Genomic DNA, 18,452 nt, shown 5'->3' with positions numbered 1-18,452 from the left:
GCATCAGTTCTCGCAACAAGAATACTTTACGATCATGGATAAAATGGATGATATGATTGTAATGTAGTTTTTTTTTTTTTTTTTTTTTTTTGGTGTGTGTGTGTGTGTGAGTAAAGAACTTTGAACATTGCTCATTTCATACGATAATCCACTTCTTATAGTATTTACTGCGCATTTTCTTCTTAAGAAGCATACTAGTTCAATAAATCTTGTATGTTAAATTCAATATCATCTTTTTAATAATAATTCTATTGTTTTAAATTTCAATTGCTAGTTGCTTTGTTTATTTATTTGAATTGAACTGCACTGAGAAAAAATTGTATGTGGCGTACATAAAATCGTATGTTACATTTGTAAATTCTGTAGTTTTTGGACTTAAGTAGTATTGATTTAGTGTGGTATCCATAAAAGAGATGCGACAGTTGATAAGAGATAGTTTATCGTTTGTTTATTTAAGGATAAGGGGGACTATCGAAGGAGATGATGCAATAAGGTTAGGAAAGGGGGAAAGGTCAATTGATTGATAAAGAACACGTGATGTGTTTCACAATGATAGATGACGAAAGGAAAGGTTGAATGACCACTATGAAGGTCACAGTGGATGGTCCCTGGAAATGGCCCCCAGGACCCAAGATTGACCCCTGTATAGGGACCACGTTTTTTTAGGGACACCCTCCCCCTGTTTAATGAATTTTTTAAAAAATATGAAATTATATTTATGTGGACACAGGAATTGAACTTGGGAAAATAGGAAATAACTTTATTTTATTTTATTGCATTATTTAGCCATACTTGGTGTTCATACTAAAGACGGAGTCTTGTTCTTGCACATCCATCACCGAAGAACTTAAGACATGAACTGAGGTTTAGCGCGCTTTGAAAACCCGGATGAATTGACCTTTGTACGATTAGATAAACTTGTTGAACGACGAAACATCATGTGACGATGTGTAATTTTGACCGTTGATACATGACTAAACATCATGTGATAAGTAATTTGGGGCTACAATCGTATGATTAAGTAGCATGTGATTGATGAGTAAGTACATTTGATTAGGCATAAGATGAACACGTGATGAATTTGAAAGTACTTTAAATACAAGTCCTAAGAGAGAAAATATATAAAGACACATAATGCAGTCGTATGAAAAGAAGGACCACTGCAATATTGAAGCATCATTATCTGATGCTGAAACAGAAATATATGAATCATCTTCAGATGAAGAATTTGATATTGATGAAATAGATTCATCAGTATCAACAGTTTCAGAAACCCCAGCATCATCACCATCTTTTTCATCAAGATTTTGGAGTTTAGACTGTTCTTGTAATAGTCAAAATGTGGACCGTGAATGTATAAAGAAAGCTATTGAAAAATGGAAATTTAACGACACGTTAATATGTGATGGTTGTAGAGAAGGATCGTATCATGTGTATGCGCATGATTGTATGAAATTACCCCCAAAATCATTGGAAGTTCGTGCTTGGAGTGTTATAGCAAGCCCTAGTGTTGAAGATGATGTGTTTTACCTGTATGCCAACACCCACATTATTGGAATACTAACAAGAGAAAAATTTTATGAAGCATATTTGGAACTATTAAATGATATAGACTATTTTCCGGAATTACTAGAGGTTCTATTAAGAAAAGACAGAAGGAAAAATGTATCCGAATAGTGTGAGTGTTTTATGTGTGTTATGTAGTGCTAAAAATATTAATGTGAATTGTGTATTAAAAACAATAAATGTATACTTACGTGAGAATAATCCTCTGGATTGCAAATCAAGTACTTTTCATGATATTGGATCATTTGCAGCAAAGTATTTATCTCTTGATAAAACTCTTGGTGAACTTTTTGAATTGTATGAACAAGAACATAGTGAAATTTCATTTATATGCTTTATGCGTAAAACTTGTGATCTTTTAAAAAATACAGAATTTGTTGGACAAATTATACCATATTTCATTCAGCGCACAAATGAAATTTCACCTTGCGTAAATCAATACATTATCGATATTCAAGGTTTTAAAATGTCTGATAACGAATTTATTATTCGTGAGTTTTGTCTTAGCGCATGTGATGATACAGTAAATTTTCATTGCTTGGTAAAATCACCAATAGAATATAACTTATTGTCATTAGGTTGCCAAAAACAAATTGATTGGCTGACATTGAATTTACACGGATTGAACTGGGATAGTAAAACAGGATATACTGTATCATTCATACGTAACCTTGTATATCAATTATGTGCTATGAATTCAACCTTTTATTGTAAAGGTTTAGAAAAATCTCTTTGGATTAAGAGAATATTTGCATTAGATAATGTTATTGATTTAGAAACAAAACAATGTCCAGCATTAAATGATTTGTGTGGAAATACATTTAATGAATATTGTTCTTTTCACAAAAATGTTGTAAAGAAATCAGGATGTGCATATCGTAACGCACAACAGTTGAATTACTGGTGGAAATATGAAAGATCAACAGCATTAACTAATGCATTATCAAGATTGTAACGAGGATTTGTAAATTAAATGCATGAATATAGTTTAAAAATTTTTATTGTAAAAAATATATACAATAATAAAAAAATAAAAAAAATTACCTGTGTTTTCTTTTTAAAATGTTGTTTACATGTTTATAAACAATATCATCATTCTTTTTTAAATTTTTGTTGTTAAACAATTTTAAACACTTTTCAAATGATTGAGTGCGAATAATATGATGCAAAAAATATAATACAAAGTATCCGCATAACACAGAATCATCGTGCTGATATTGTTCACTGTTTGTAAAATATAATTTAGTATTTTTGGATAAAAAATTTTTTATTTCCTTGGGAATGTCCATAGCAAGACTGTCAAAATAAAATCCATGTTTTTTCCCATTAATGTACACTGCGACCCAGTGTGAGTAGGATAATAGGGAAAATCTCAAGAAAATGGTAATTGAAGTAATGATAGTGTACCTAGCGCAATGAGTTTTTCTAATTGAACTCATGAAAGAGTATGACGTGTGTAATTGAACTTATGAAAGAGTATGACGTATGTAATTGAACTTATGAAAGAGTATGACGTGTGTAATTGAAATTATGAAGGGGTATGACGTATGTAATTGAAGTAATTAGTTTTTTTAAATTGAAGTCATGAAAGAGTATGACGTATGTAATTATTTTGGATTGATAACGCATGGTAGATGCTGCCGTTGGCGCCAATACTGTCTGGTTATGCCGCGACTTTCCTTTATACTTTTTCCGCCCATTTACTTTGTATATTACTGACTGCCGCACTGTATTGAATGTTTGGTTTCCGCTGGCGCTATTACCGTTGCGCGTTTTTAGCCCCGCCCGCTTTGTATATATGCCGTTTGGTAGCCGTGGACACTAATGGTATTTTGGCACACTTGTATATTTATACAATATTGTGACTTAAGTAAGAAGAGAAAGTTTACATACCATTGATGACACGCCCGCTATTTTGCTGGATATTTCCTGGTTGTTTGCTGTAGCAGTTGTATATAATTTAGGGCCATATCGCAGTGTTGTCTGTAATGAGAATAATTACAGTGATTTTTTTTTTTACCCTAAATAGGTAAAATTTCCTTTTTTAGGGATTTTTTTTTGTAGTGTTACAGCGAAAAAGGGTAACTAGATTTTCGATAATTTGTATGTAAGCTATTGAGTGTTTCCTTTTACGTACAGTGATTAGACTACGTATAGTTACCTATAATATTTTTTTTTTACGTAATGAGACCAAACCCTAATTATGAATTATACTTTTACTTTCTATTAGATTAATTATGAATTTACCTTGCACTTTTTTATTTATATAATTGAAAATGGTCAATATTAATTAACCTATAATACTTACCATATGTATATACTTACGTATGAAGAATTGAGCTTTGCCACTTGTGGTTTTTGATGGACGGATTTGGTTTTCCAATATGGCGGCGTTGCGTGATTGTTGAACAGAGGTTCCTCCATAGTAGGAGTGTGAAATGGGAATACGCGCATTTTGCTTGCATTTCCGTATAGATTGATGCTAATTAAATTTGTGACGAATTTGGATGGGCGAAGTTGCATAGTTTATTACATTACTACAATATATGTTTAATTTATATTAAATTTTGTTTTATCGTGTGCTTAATTATTATAAAATTGAAATAATAATAATAGATAACGATACATTTTGATAAAGAAAGCGGAACCCCACAGTACTAGGATATGTACAACTGTGCTGCCATCTATTGGCAATAATTACAACTCCATTTAACAGGTACGTTATATGGGAGACTGATACAGAATGAAGGGGGAGACTTAAGGTGAATTACATGAGATTTAGATGTACAAGGAAGAGAACAGAATAAAATAAATAGAGAAAATATTATTGTTTATTGAATTGAAGCAACATTTAAGCGTAATATAGTAGTTTGCAATGAGGTTATTAAATTAGGTTTAACTGGATACGTATGTACTCTGTAGGGTTGTTTATTATTTATTTAGGATTTTTATTTAATAATATGGTTTGTAGAAGTATATTGAATTGCTATAAAAAATAGAACAAACTTATACTTTATTTGTATAGATGCACCTATGTTTATACAAGGGTGCAGTTTTAGTATTGGTTTGCGTTAGCGTATTTGAATGTGCGGAACGGCACATGATGGATTTGGAGCGGGCGGAGTATTACAACATTGTATCTGTTGGAGGATTTTGGTACTACGGTTTTGCATTGATGAATATATATGTCGCATAGATTGACGAAATGTTGAAGATTGTTTTTTATGCTAATTGGCACTACGATTTCCATTTGAAAGAATTAGATAAATAATAGCTTGAAAATATTTAAAATGGATTACGGTATGAAGCATAATATTTAACTATATTGTATTTGCTATAATTGAGAACCGGAAAATATATATGTAATTGCTACTATGGAATTAACAAGTACCAGAGATAAATGCATTAGCTACCATTTATTGTGTGCTGGATTATAAGAATATAGTACTTATAATGTTTGGTTTAAGTGCTGAGAAGTGTTATATGCTGATTGATTTTTTCGTGGGGGGGGGAATTGATTTAATTTGAAGCAACAACAAATACATTTGACAAATATTTGATGTATTTGTAAGCATTGAAATGGGTATAAAATGTTTTATGTATGTAAAATATTTATTTTTGTAAAATAGAATTGTTATATATGAATGTAGGCCCCATAGCGTCTTATTACAGACCCTGCGATTTTTAGAAAAAATTAACGAATACACAAAGACGTTACGGAATACATGCTTTATGTTACATATGGAAACACGACAAGGACTATTTGATAAATTTTGCTATTTAGGAAATAATATTTTACAGAAGAAGGTGTTTTGGATATATTCTACAAGAGAAACAACCAATGTGCTGTAATTGTATGACAGAATAGAACAATATGAGTACCAGTTTGAATATTATGTGCATTTAATTGGTACGGAATTAATTGCAGTATTTTTTTATTGAACCTAGGGTGATAATATAGAGCTAAAATCTTACAGGTATGGTTGCGTGTCTTATTAAGATATATTTTTATAACTGTGCGTGTACTATACTTGTTTATTACAAAATTTGATACATTTTACTGAATTAAAATTGTGCCGCATATTTAGCAGGTATAAGGTTTCTTACCATGGTGTTGATTAAGATAATGGAAAGATTGTATTTTTTCGTATTTTTTGGAATAATATTGTATACAAGAAGATGCTATTGGATATATTGTACAAGGAAAACAAATATTGTGCAGTAATTGTATGGCAAAATAGGACAATGTGCGTACCACTTTGAATATTATCCGCATTTAAATGGTATGGAATTAGTTGCAGTAATTTTTTATTGAACTTAGGCGATAATATAGAGCTAAAATCTTACAGGTAAGGTTTGGGCGTTTTACTAGGATATATTTTTTATAACTGTGCATATACTATACTTGTTTATTACAAATCTTTGATACATTTTACTGAATTAAAATTGTGCCGCATTTTCATCAGGTATAAGGTTTCTTACCATGGTGCTGATTAAGATAAGGGAAAGCTCGCATTTTTTCGTATTTTTTTGGAATAATATTGTATACAAGAAGATGCTATGGGATATATTTTACAAGGAAAACAAATAATGTGCTGTAATTGTATGACAGAATAGAACAATATGAGTACCAGTTTGAATATTATGTGCATTTAATCGGTATGGAATTAGTTGCAGTATTTTTTTTATTGAACCTAGGGTGATAATATAGAGCTAAAATCTTACAGGTATGGTTGCGTGTCTTATTAAGATATATTTTTATAAATGTGCGTGTACTATACTTGTTTATTACAAAATTTGATACATTTTACTGAATTAAAATCGTGCCGCATATTTAGCAGGTATAAGGTTTCTTACCATGGTGTTGATTAAGATAATGGAAAGATTGTATTTTTTCGTATTTTTTGGAATAATATTGTATACAAGAAGATGCTATTGGATATATCGTACAAGGAAAACAAATAATGTGGTATAATTGTATGACAGAATACGACAATGTGCGTACCACTTTGAATATTATGTGTATTTAAGCGGTATGGAATTAGTTGCAGTAATTTTTATTGAGCTTAGGGTAATAATATAATATAGAGCTAAAATTTTACAGGTAAGGTTTGTATGGGTTATTAGGATATATTTTTTATGGTTGTACATGTACTATACTTGATTATTACAAATCTTTGATACATTTTACTGAATTAAAAAAAATGTGCCGCATTTTGGCAGATATAAGGTTTTTTTTATCATTTGTATGGTTTAAACAAGAGAATACATAGAGACTTTAGTATTTATAATTTATGTAATACATTACTATATATTAATTATAGATATTATGTATGAAGTGTAATGATGAAGAGTTCTACAACGAAATAATATCAGGATTAGAACTTGTTGAACTGGTGAATAGAAAATGGTCAGATATATCTATGTATATATTACATGTATTATACTTATTTGGAAACACATATCGAATTGATTTAAATAATGCTGGCGCGTGTATTACAACGTGAAAGTATATAAGATTTACATCTTTTATTAGGATATATGTGTACATATTTTAGTTTAATAATAATAATACAAACTGAATTATTTTTAGTTTTTATATGTCAAAGAGAAGAACCTTACACATGCTTTAGTTGTGGAAAAACAGAAATGCACGATCGTAGGAAAACTTGCATCAGTATTTTGAATGGATTTACACAATATAGATTTTAATATTGGACATACTTGGAGATATTTAAAATATGAGATCTATGAGAACGTACCGCGAAAAAATATTGTAGACAGAACTATTTTTTACTTATTTAAAATTGCTGTATAGTTACAAGAGAGAATTTCTGATACTATTTTTTATTTTGCTTATGAATTACTAGATATAATATTTTAATTATTTGTGGTGAAACGATAGTAATAACGATTTTTTATGTAAATATATGGAGCTATTTATTGTACAATATGAAATACATGGTTTGCAATATAGATACAATGCTTATTTTACTTACTTACAGAGAATATACATATGTATTTGGTTATAGTATTATGTTTATATAGAAATACTTTACACTAGAAATAAGCATTTAATTGAACCACCACATTTTTTATTTGGATTTAAATGAACATCGAATGTCTATATAGGTGTACGGAATGTATGAATTTTGCATTGATTTTTTTTTACAGACATTTGGTTTTAGTCATATTATTTTATATAAAAACTACGAGTTACTCATTATTTCTATTATATATTAAACTAAACTAAATTATCGGATATATATAATTACGGATCACAATTATGATATAAGAATTTGCGAAATTTATAAGATTTCGATAATAGCTGAAAATATTACAACTACTGGTGACAGTATTTTGTTTAATACACAATTATATATAGTGTACATGTAGCTGGCACACAATAACCGTAATATCTATGGATAATGAACTCTGGATATTTACAATGATATGATTCAGGCGATATTTTTTTATTAACAACTATCAAATAATTGTTTAGATTTCAAAGCATCACATATTTCAGGCACATATATTTATGAAACTATAATTATGCTTTTAATTTGACTAATAATATAATGAAGAAACCTTGAAATTATTTGAAGATGTCTATTAAACTAATATAACTCATTATATATAGAAATTTTATTTACTCAAAGTTTTATTTGATTAGACATATTGAAGATTTAATACTGACGTGTTACTTGGGTAACATTGCTCATTATTTGAAACCACACTTAACATTAATAACTATGAACATGATGCAAACATTGATTTTACTGTGAAATTGTGTATATATATTATTTTCTGGGAGGCCTATTACAATACATCAGGTGATTTTACAATAGTTATTATTTTATGAACAGACTAACCCCTATTTATACATTTTCTGTTTTTGTTAATATTACCTAAGCACTTTGACTTGTAAATACTTTGAGTACTGCCATGGGTTGTTTTTTGACACTTTTATACCTAGTTATGAGACATTGATAGCCAGTACCCACTACTGTTTGCATTATATTTTAGTTTACTAAGTAGGGTAAAATTTGGAATTACATTAATTTGATTATGGTAGGTAGTGGAGAGTTTTTCTGAATGATGTTATGAACCTTTGAGGATTTATACCACATAGAATTGACTAGTTAAACTTATTTTACCCACATTTTACATAAAAAATGTATTGAGTTATATTTTACCAACATACAATAAACAGAACTAATGAAGGTTGATTATGACTACGAACAAATACCCTTTAGTAACATGACAGTGTATTTCAGTACTTTTTGGTAAGGGCATTAAGTAAGAAATTAGACACAATAGCTCCTAATTGAAGAATGGAACACATGCTTGAATAGCGTCTTGCAGCGCAAGACATACTTCGGATACACTGTTTTAACAATATATATTGTGGTGGTACAGAACATATTATGGATACACTGTTTAAACAATTTATACCTTGGGTGGTACAGGACATATTATGGATATACTGTTTAAACAAATTATAGCGTTTGCAGCACAGAGCGTATTATTGATTTGATGTTTTATTACATTGCATATACCTATTGATACTTCTATTATATAGCCATGTTACAAACTAAAAACAACCAATTTTGTGCAACATGATATAGGGAAAGTATAGTTAGTTAGACAAGAGATGCATTTAGATAGTACATGAATTTACTTTATATAGGAAATTGGGAACTGCCATGGTTGGTGGATATGGATATAGAGTTATGACTCATTTTAGTAATAAAGATTTGTTATATTTAATGTTGAATATAGTATTTGGTAGTACAGATGCATATATTGCTAAAGCACACAGAACTTTTTATTGAATATATATATATATATATATATATATATATATATATATATATGCATACATAGTTTGATCATATTTTAATTATTAAACTTTATATTTACAACAGAGAATGCATTACAGAATGTGCGAAAGATATATGAACACAACTTTAATTTATTATGATTAATAATAGTTTAAATTTATTTATTTGGTTGCATGAAATTAACATTAACAAATTTTTTATCGACAAACGTATATAGATGCACTTTTGAAAAACTAATTTCGTTTATTTATATAGGGAAATTTTATATATTTATGACTATTTGAAAAGTTTGATACTATACAGAGCAGAATAATTGATTATTGTAGGACAGTTATTGTTTGATATCTGAATAGTATACCAGCACAGAAGGAATAAATCACTTTTACAAAAATATTTACTTGCAGATAGCTTCGTCAAGAATTAAAGATTGAATTTAATGTATCAGTACTAGAGTTGATTAATTAATAAAATTATTGAGTTTAGCGTTACAGGAACATGTTTAGGCGAAACGGAGGTGAATGATGATGGAATAAGTGTTGAAATGAAAAAAAAAAATAAATAATCATAATATTGTCAGCTTCAAATTAACTTCGGAACTAACATTGAATTAGGGACCACATATGCAGCCGAATCGAGTGCTTACCAGCCAATTATAAGTAAGAATAGAGAGTTTCAACTGCTGAAAAAAATTCAGTGAGAAACTAGTGATAATAGTATTTATCATTTTTATTTGGATGGATATAAACTACATTGACGGTAATTTTAGATATTTCCCTCAGGATTTTGTTATTGTAATCAAAATGTTTTGACTATGGCGCATTTTTTTGACGATACAGATTGTTTAAATATTATGAAAATAAGAAACTTTATGAAATACTACTAAACACAAAATGCAGTAGTATTAGTACAACCAGTGTTACTATTTACGGAATGTCATATTGCGAATATGTATACATGGAACCAGACATTGGAGAGAACACAGTAAGCTTGTACCATAACATGTACTTTGAACATTTTTTTTTGACAAACAAGCATTATTTTTTATACATTGTTTTTTCCTAGAAAAATCCAAGAACATAGCTTCCTGGCAATGATAAAGTTTTCATTTAGATACTGCTAAGTCATTTTATAAACTCTGTTGACGGCATAATTTCATTGGTTACTACCCATTAACTCTAACTTGTGAAAGAACTAATTGAACTGTCATTGAATGAAGTATAATTTCAATAACATAGGACATTTTAATAACTCAGCGTTTTGTATTATGATATTTGAACACTTTGTAGTTACCAGCATGCCTGTTCCCTGAAAACCTTTATTATACGTTTGAAGATTAGGTATGTGACGCATACAGTCCGAACTACTTTTGCAGGAAACAAGATATTGCAAATTCCTTTAGAACGATGTTTTATGAAGTGTCATTCTTTAACAGGAACTTTTCATGGAAGATACACATATCTATAAATATGACATATTTATACTATTTTATGACATCACAATTGTTTTACAATTTATCATTTCATTGATACTGTATATGATGGAAACCTTATGTGTTTTCACTTATTAATGGGATATTGAACAGAATCAGTCATTTATAATTACTGTTACTAAATTTATTAGGCAGTGTAATTGTATAGCGGAAACTTATCCACTTTATATGATAGACTGAGCTGTGGAACTAATTATAATAATTGAACTTTAAACTTAGAATGATTGCGGTAGTATGATTATTATTTTAGACATATATAATACCCATTGAATTTATAGAAAGGTTTGTGGTTATAGCTTATTGAGGATGAAAACATTGCCACAATTACGAATTAATATATCAAGGATATTTAAACATCTTCATAAGTATGACAAGATTTATTAGTTTTTACAATTATTAGCTGTGCATATTACTTGAATATTTATTCTTATTATACTTACCAGTATTGTATTACATATGCTTGAGTACTTTTATAATCATTTAAAACGTTTTACTAGAATAACAACAGGTAAAATTGTATTTTGTTTGAAACAGTTATGATATTTGCTGCGATTGTTGGAAATGGTATGCCATATGTTTGCTTGCACTGACACAAATCATAAGGGTTAATACTAAAGAGATTATAATTATGTTAGATAACTCATGCGTTTAGTTGAAATGAAGACAAAGACTGACATAGTAGGAAACATTATATAACAATTACCAGATTGAAGTAGTTTATTTATATATTTAAAGATTGGGTAATATAACATTTATAAACATATTATTTAGATTTGTGTGGGGGGGGGAGGCATTACACCTAATTATTGTTAGCTACTAAGTTTGCGATTGGTACTTTGATACATTTTGGCAGTTAAACTTAGGACTTGACATCACGAAAGATATAGTAGAGAATTTTATTATTGATAGATGCAGCACATTATAATTAACAATAAACATTGATATTTTATGAAATATGGAAAGTTAATTGACATGCTAATGTGTTTGGGTTATAATAAGAATTATTTGATTTATAATACTATAGAACAATATATGATTGACATATTAGTGTTATTCATTTTGCAATAGATATAGCATATCATAGCTAGTATCAATAACTATATTATTTGAAATATGACAAGTACACATTATAATTACTAATTTAACTTCTATAATAAGATATGGTTTATGAATTCTTACAGATTAATATTTGATTACTACAGTACAATTATGTATTAACATTAATTATGAAGCATCACAACAAATGACAAATATTATCATATTTGAATTTTTTAATTATATGATTGGCAGATTGAAATGTTTAGCTACATAAAAGTTATTTGTATTACATATTAAATAAGAAGTAAACAATATTATACAAACTTAACACAAAAAATGTAAAAACTGAAAATGAAAAAGTGCAAACTAAAATTAAAACTGCAACTTGAAAACAAAAAATGTAGAACAGAAATAAAAATGCAGAAACAAAATTTAAAGTACAAGTAAAAAAAAAAAAAAAGTGTAAAGTGAAAATGAAAAAAGTGCAGAAGTAAAATTAAAAAAGTGCAACTTGAAACCAAAAAATGTAATACTGAAAATGAAAAAGTGCAGAAGTAGAATTAAAAAAGTGCAACTTGAAACAAAGAAAAATGTAAAATTGAAAATGAAAAAACACAAACTAAAATTTAAAGTGCAACTGGAAATACAAAAAATGTAAACTGAAAATGAAAAAACACAAACTAAAATTAAAAGTGCAACTTGAAAACAAAAATACGTCAACTTGAAAATGAAAACTGCAAACGAATATTTAAAAGCGCAGCGTGAAACAAAAAAAATGTAAAAGTGAAAATGAGAAACGCAAACTAAAATTACAAGTGCAACTTGAGAAAACAAAAATGTAGAATTGAAAATTAAAAAAAAATGCAGAAATAAATTAAAACTTTGAAAATCAAAAATGTAAAATCGAAAATAAAAATTGAATCATTATTCAATATTAATGTATCAGTTTTTATTTCCGATTTTACATTTTTGATTTTCAAAGTTTTAATTTATTTCTGCATTTTTTTTTAATTTTCAATTCTACATTTTTGTTTTCTCAAGTTGCACTTGTAATTTTAGTTTGCGTTTCTCATTTTCACTTTTACATTTTTTTTTGTTTCACGCTGCGCTTTTAAATATTCGTTTGCAGTTTTCATTTTCAAGTTGACGTATTTTTGTTTTCAAGTTGCACTTTTAATTTTAGTTTGTGTTTTTTCATTTTCAGTTTACATTTTTTGTATTTCCAGTTGCACTTTAAATTTTAGTTTGTGTTTTTTCATTTTCAATTTTACATTTTTCTTTGTTTCAAGTTGCACTTTTTTAATTCTACTTCTGCACTTTTTCATTTTCAGTATTACATTTTTTGGTTTCAAGTTGCACTTTTTTAATTTTACTTCTGCACTTTTTTCATTTTCACTTTACACTTTTTTTTTTTACTTGTACTTTAAATTTTGTTTCTGCATTTTTATTTCTGTTCTACATTTTTTGTTTTCAAGTTGCAGTTTTAATTTTAGTTTGCACTTTTTCATTTTCAGTTTTTACATTTTTTGTGTTAAGTTTGTATAATATTGTTTACTTCTTATTTAATATGTAATACAAATAACTTTTATGTAGCTAAACATTTCAATCTGCCAATCATATAATTAAAAAATTCAAATATGATAATATTTGTCATTTGTTGTGATGCTTCATAATTAATGTTAATACATAATTGTACTGTAGTAATCAAATATTAATCTGTAAGAATTCATAAACCATATCTTATTATAGAAGTTAAATTAGTAATTATAATGTGTACTTGTCATATTTCAAATAATATAGTTATTGATACTAGCTATGATATGCTATATCTATTGCAAAATGAATAACACTAATATGTCAATCATATATTGTTCTATAGTATTATAAATCAAATAATTCTTATTATAACCCAAACACATTAGCATGTCAATTAACTTTCCATATTTCATAAAATATCAATGTTTATTGTTAATTATAATGTGCTGCATCTATCAATAATAAAATTCTCTACTATATCTTTCGTGATGTCAAGTCCTAAGTTTAACTGCCAAAATGTATCAAAGTACCAATCGCAAACTTAGTAGCTAACAATAATTAGGTGTAATGCCTCCCCCCCCACACACAAATCTAAATAATATGTTTATAAATGTTATATTACCCAATCTTTAAATATATAAATAAACTACTTCAATCTGGTAATTGTTATATAATGTTTCCTACTATGTCAGTCTTTGTCTTCATTTCAACTAAACGCATGAGTTATCTAACATAATTATAATCTCTTTAGTATTAACCCTTATGATTTGTGTCAGTGCAAGCAAACATATGGCATACCATTTCCAACAATCGCAGCAAATATCATAACTGTTTCAAACAAAATACAATTTTACCTGTTGTTATTCTAGTAAAACGTTTTAAATGATTATAAAAGTACTCAAGCATATGTAATACAATACTGGTAAGTATAATAAGAATAAATATTCAAGTAATATGCACAGCTAATAATTGTAAAAACTAATAAATCTTGTCATACTTATGAAGATGTTTAAATATCCTTGATATATTAATTCGTAATTGTGGCAATGTTTTCATCCTCAATAAGCTATAACCACAAACCTTTCTATAAATTCAATGGGTATTATATATGTCTAAAATAATAATCATACTACCGCAATCATTCTAAGTTTAAAGTTCAATTATTATAATTAGTTCCACAGCTCAGTCTATCATATAAAGTGGATAAGTTTCCGCTATACAATTACACTGCCTAATAAATTTAGTAACAGTAATTATAAATGACTGATTCTGTTCAATATCCCATTAATAAGTGAAAACACATAAGGTTTCCATCATATACAGTATCAATGAAATGATAAATTGTAAAACAATTGTGATGTCATAAAATAGTATAAATATGTCATATTTATAGATATGTGTATCTTCCATGAAAAGTTCCTGTTAAAGAATGACACTTCATAAAACATCGTTCTAAAGGAATTTGCAATATCTTGTTTCCTGCAAAAGTAGTTCGGACTGTATGCGTCACATACCTAATCTTCAAACGTATAATAAAGGTTTTCAGGGAACAGGCATGCTGGTAACTACAAAGTGTTCAAATATCATAATACAAAACGCTGAGTTATTAAAATGTCCTATGTTATTGAAATTATACTTCATTCAATGACAGTTCAATTAGTTCTTTCACAAGTTAGAGTTAATGGGTAGTAACCAATGAAATTATGCCGTCAACAGAGTTTATAAAATGACTTAGCAGTATCTAAATGAAAACTTTATCATTGCCAGGAAGCTATGTTCTTGGATTTTTCTAGGAAAAAACAATGTATAAAAAATAATGCTTGTTTGTCAAAAAAAAATGTTCAAAGTACATGTTATGGTACAAGCTTACTGTGTTCTCTCCAATGTCTGGTTCCATGTATACATATTCGCAATATGACATTCCGTAAATAGTAACACTGGTTGTACTAATACTACTGCATTTTGTGTTTAGTAGTATTTCATAAAGTTTCTTATTTTCATAATATTTAAACAATCTGTATCGTCAAAAAAATGCGCCATAGTCAAAACATTTTGATTACAATAACAAAATCCTGAGGGAAATATCTAAAATTACCGTCAATGTAGTTTATATCCATCCAAATAAAAATGATAAATACTATTATCACTAGTTTCTCACTGAATTCTTTTCAGCAGTTGAAACTCTCTATTCTTACTTATAATTGGCTGGTAAGCACTCGATTCGGCTGCATATGTGGTCCCTAATTCAATGTTAGTTCCGAAGTTAATTTGAAGCTGACAATATTATGATTATTTATTTTTTTTTTCATTTCAACACTTATTCCATCATCATTCACCTCCGTTTCGCCTAAACATGTTCCTGTAACGCTAAACTCAATAATTTTATTAATTAATCACTCTAGTACCTGATACATTAAATTCAATCTTTAATTCTTGACGAAGCTATCTGCAAGTAAATATTTTTGTAAAAGTGATTTATTCCTTCTGTGCTGGTATACTATTCAGATATCAAACAATAACTGTCCTACAATAATCAATTATTCTGCTCTGTATAGTATCAAACTTTTCAAATAGTCATAAATATATAAAATTTCCCTATATAAATAAACGAAATTAGTTTTTCAAAAGTGCATCTATATACGTTTGTCGATAAAAAATTTGTTAATGTTAATTTCATGCAACCAAATAAATAAATTTAAACTATTATTAATCATAATAAATTAAAGTTGTGTTCATATATCTTTCGCACATTCTGTAATGCATTCTCTGTTGTAAATATAAAGTTTAATAATTAAAATATGATCAAACTATGTATGCATATATATATATATATATATATATATATATATATATATATTCAATAAAAAGTTCTGTGTGCTTTAGCAATATATGCATCTGTACTACCAAATACTATATTCAACATTAAATATAACAAATCTTTATTACTAAAATGAGTCATAACTCTATATCCATATCCACCAACCATGGCAGTTCCCAATTTCCTATATAAAGTAAATTCATGTACTATCTAAATGCATCTCTTGTCTAACTAACTATACTTTCCCTATATCATGTTGCACAAAATTGGTTGTTTTTAGTTTGTAACATGGCTATATAATAGAAGTATCAATAGGTATATGCAATGTAATAAAACATCAAATCAATAATACGCTCTGTGCTGCAAACGCTATAATTTGTTTAAACAGTATATCCATAATATGTCCTGTACCACCCAAGGTATAAATTGTTTAAACAGTGTATCCATAATATGTTCTGTACCACCACAATATATATTGTTAAAACAGTGTATCCGAAGTATGTCTTGCGCTGCAAGACGCTATTCAAGCATGTGTTCCATTCTTCAATTAGGAGCTATTGTGTCTAATTTCTTACTTAATGCCCTTACCAAAAAGTACTGAAATACACTGTCATGTTACTAAAGGGTATTTGTTCGTAGTCATAATCAACCTTCATTAGTTCTGTTTATTGTATGTTGGTAAAATATAACTCAATACATTTTTTATGTAAAATGTGGGTAAAATAAGTTTAACTAGTCAATTCTATGTGGTATAAATCCTCAAAGGTTCATAACATCATTCAGAAAAACTCTCCACTACCTACCATAATCAAATTAATGTAATTCCAAATTTTACCCTACTTAGTAAACTAAAATATAATGCAAACAGTAGTGGGTACTGGCTATCAATGTCTCATAACTAGGTATAAAAGTGTCAAAAAACAACCCATGGCAGTACTCAAAGTATTTACAAGTCAAAGTGCTTAGGTAATATTAACAAAAACAGAAAATGTATAAATAGGGGTTAGTCTGTTCATAAAATAATAACTATTGTAAAATCACCTGATGTATTGTAATAGGCCTCCCAGAAAATAATATATATACACAATTTCACAGTAAAATCAATGTTTGCATCATGTTCATAGTTATTAATGTTAAGTGTGGTTTCAAATAATGAGCAATGTTACCCAAGTAACACGTCAGTATTAAATCTTCAATATGTCTAATCAAATAAAACTTTGAGTAAATAAAATTTCTATATATAATGAGTTATATTAGTTTAATAGACATCTTCAAATAATTTCAAGGTTTCTTCATTATATTATTAGTCAAATTAAAAGCATAATTATAGTTTCATAAATATATGTGCCTGAAATATGTGATGCTTTGAAATCTAAACAATTATTTGATAGTTGTTAATAAAAAAATATCGCCTGAATCATATCATTGTAAATATCCAGAGTTCATTATCCATAGATATTACGGTTATTGTGTGCCAGCTACATGTACACTATATATAATTGTGTATTAAACAAAATACTGTCACCAGTAGTTGTAATATTTTCAGCTATTATCGAAATCTTATAAATTTCGCAAATTCTTATATCATAATTGTGATCCGTAATTATATATATCCGATAATTTAGTTTAGTTTAATATATAATAGAAATAATGAGTAACTCGTAGTTTTTATATAAAATAATATGACTAAAACCAAATGTCTGTAAAAAAAAATCAATGCAAAATTCATACATTCCGTACACCTATATAGACATTCGATGTTCATTTAAATCCAAATAAAAAATGTGGTGGTTCAATTAAATGCTTATTTCTAGTGTAAAGTATTTCTATATAAACATAATACTATAACCAAATACATATGTATATTCTCTGTAAGTAAGTAAAATAAGCATTGTATCTATATTGCAAACCATGTATTTCATATTGTACAATAAATAGCTCCATATATTTACATAAAAAATCGTTATTACTATCGTTTCACCACAAATAATTAAAATATTATATCTAGTAATTCATAAGCAAAATAAAAAATAGTATCAGAAATTCTCTCTTGTAACTATACAGCAATTTTAAATAAGTAAAAAATAGTTCTGTCTACAATATTTTTTCGCGGTACGTTCTCATAGATCTCATATTTTAAATATCTCCAAGTATGTCCAAT

At 27.9% G+C, this 18,452-nt stretch overlaps 1 protein-coding gene across 2 annotated transcripts in view; it reads right to left on the bottom strand.

Annotated features, from left to right (window-relative positions):
* Nucleotides 1-18,452, bottom strand: part of LOC145694979 (cytochrome P450 3A8-like) — a 130,847-nt gene that overhangs the window by 38,671 nt on the left and 73,724 nt on the right. The gene's annotated exons all lie outside the window — the stretch shown is intronic.

Source organism: Thermobia domestica, chromosome 1 (genome assembly GCF_964235325.1).
Source record: "Thermobia domestica chromosome 1, izTheDome1.hap1.1, whole genome shotgun sequence".
Classification (NCBI taxonomy): domain Eukaryota; kingdom Metazoa; phylum Arthropoda; class Insecta; order Zygentoma; family Lepismatidae; genus Thermobia; species Thermobia domestica.
The sequence above is the reverse complement of the archived record's forward strand: the minus strand, read 5'-3'. Positions and strand labels throughout refer to the sequence as shown.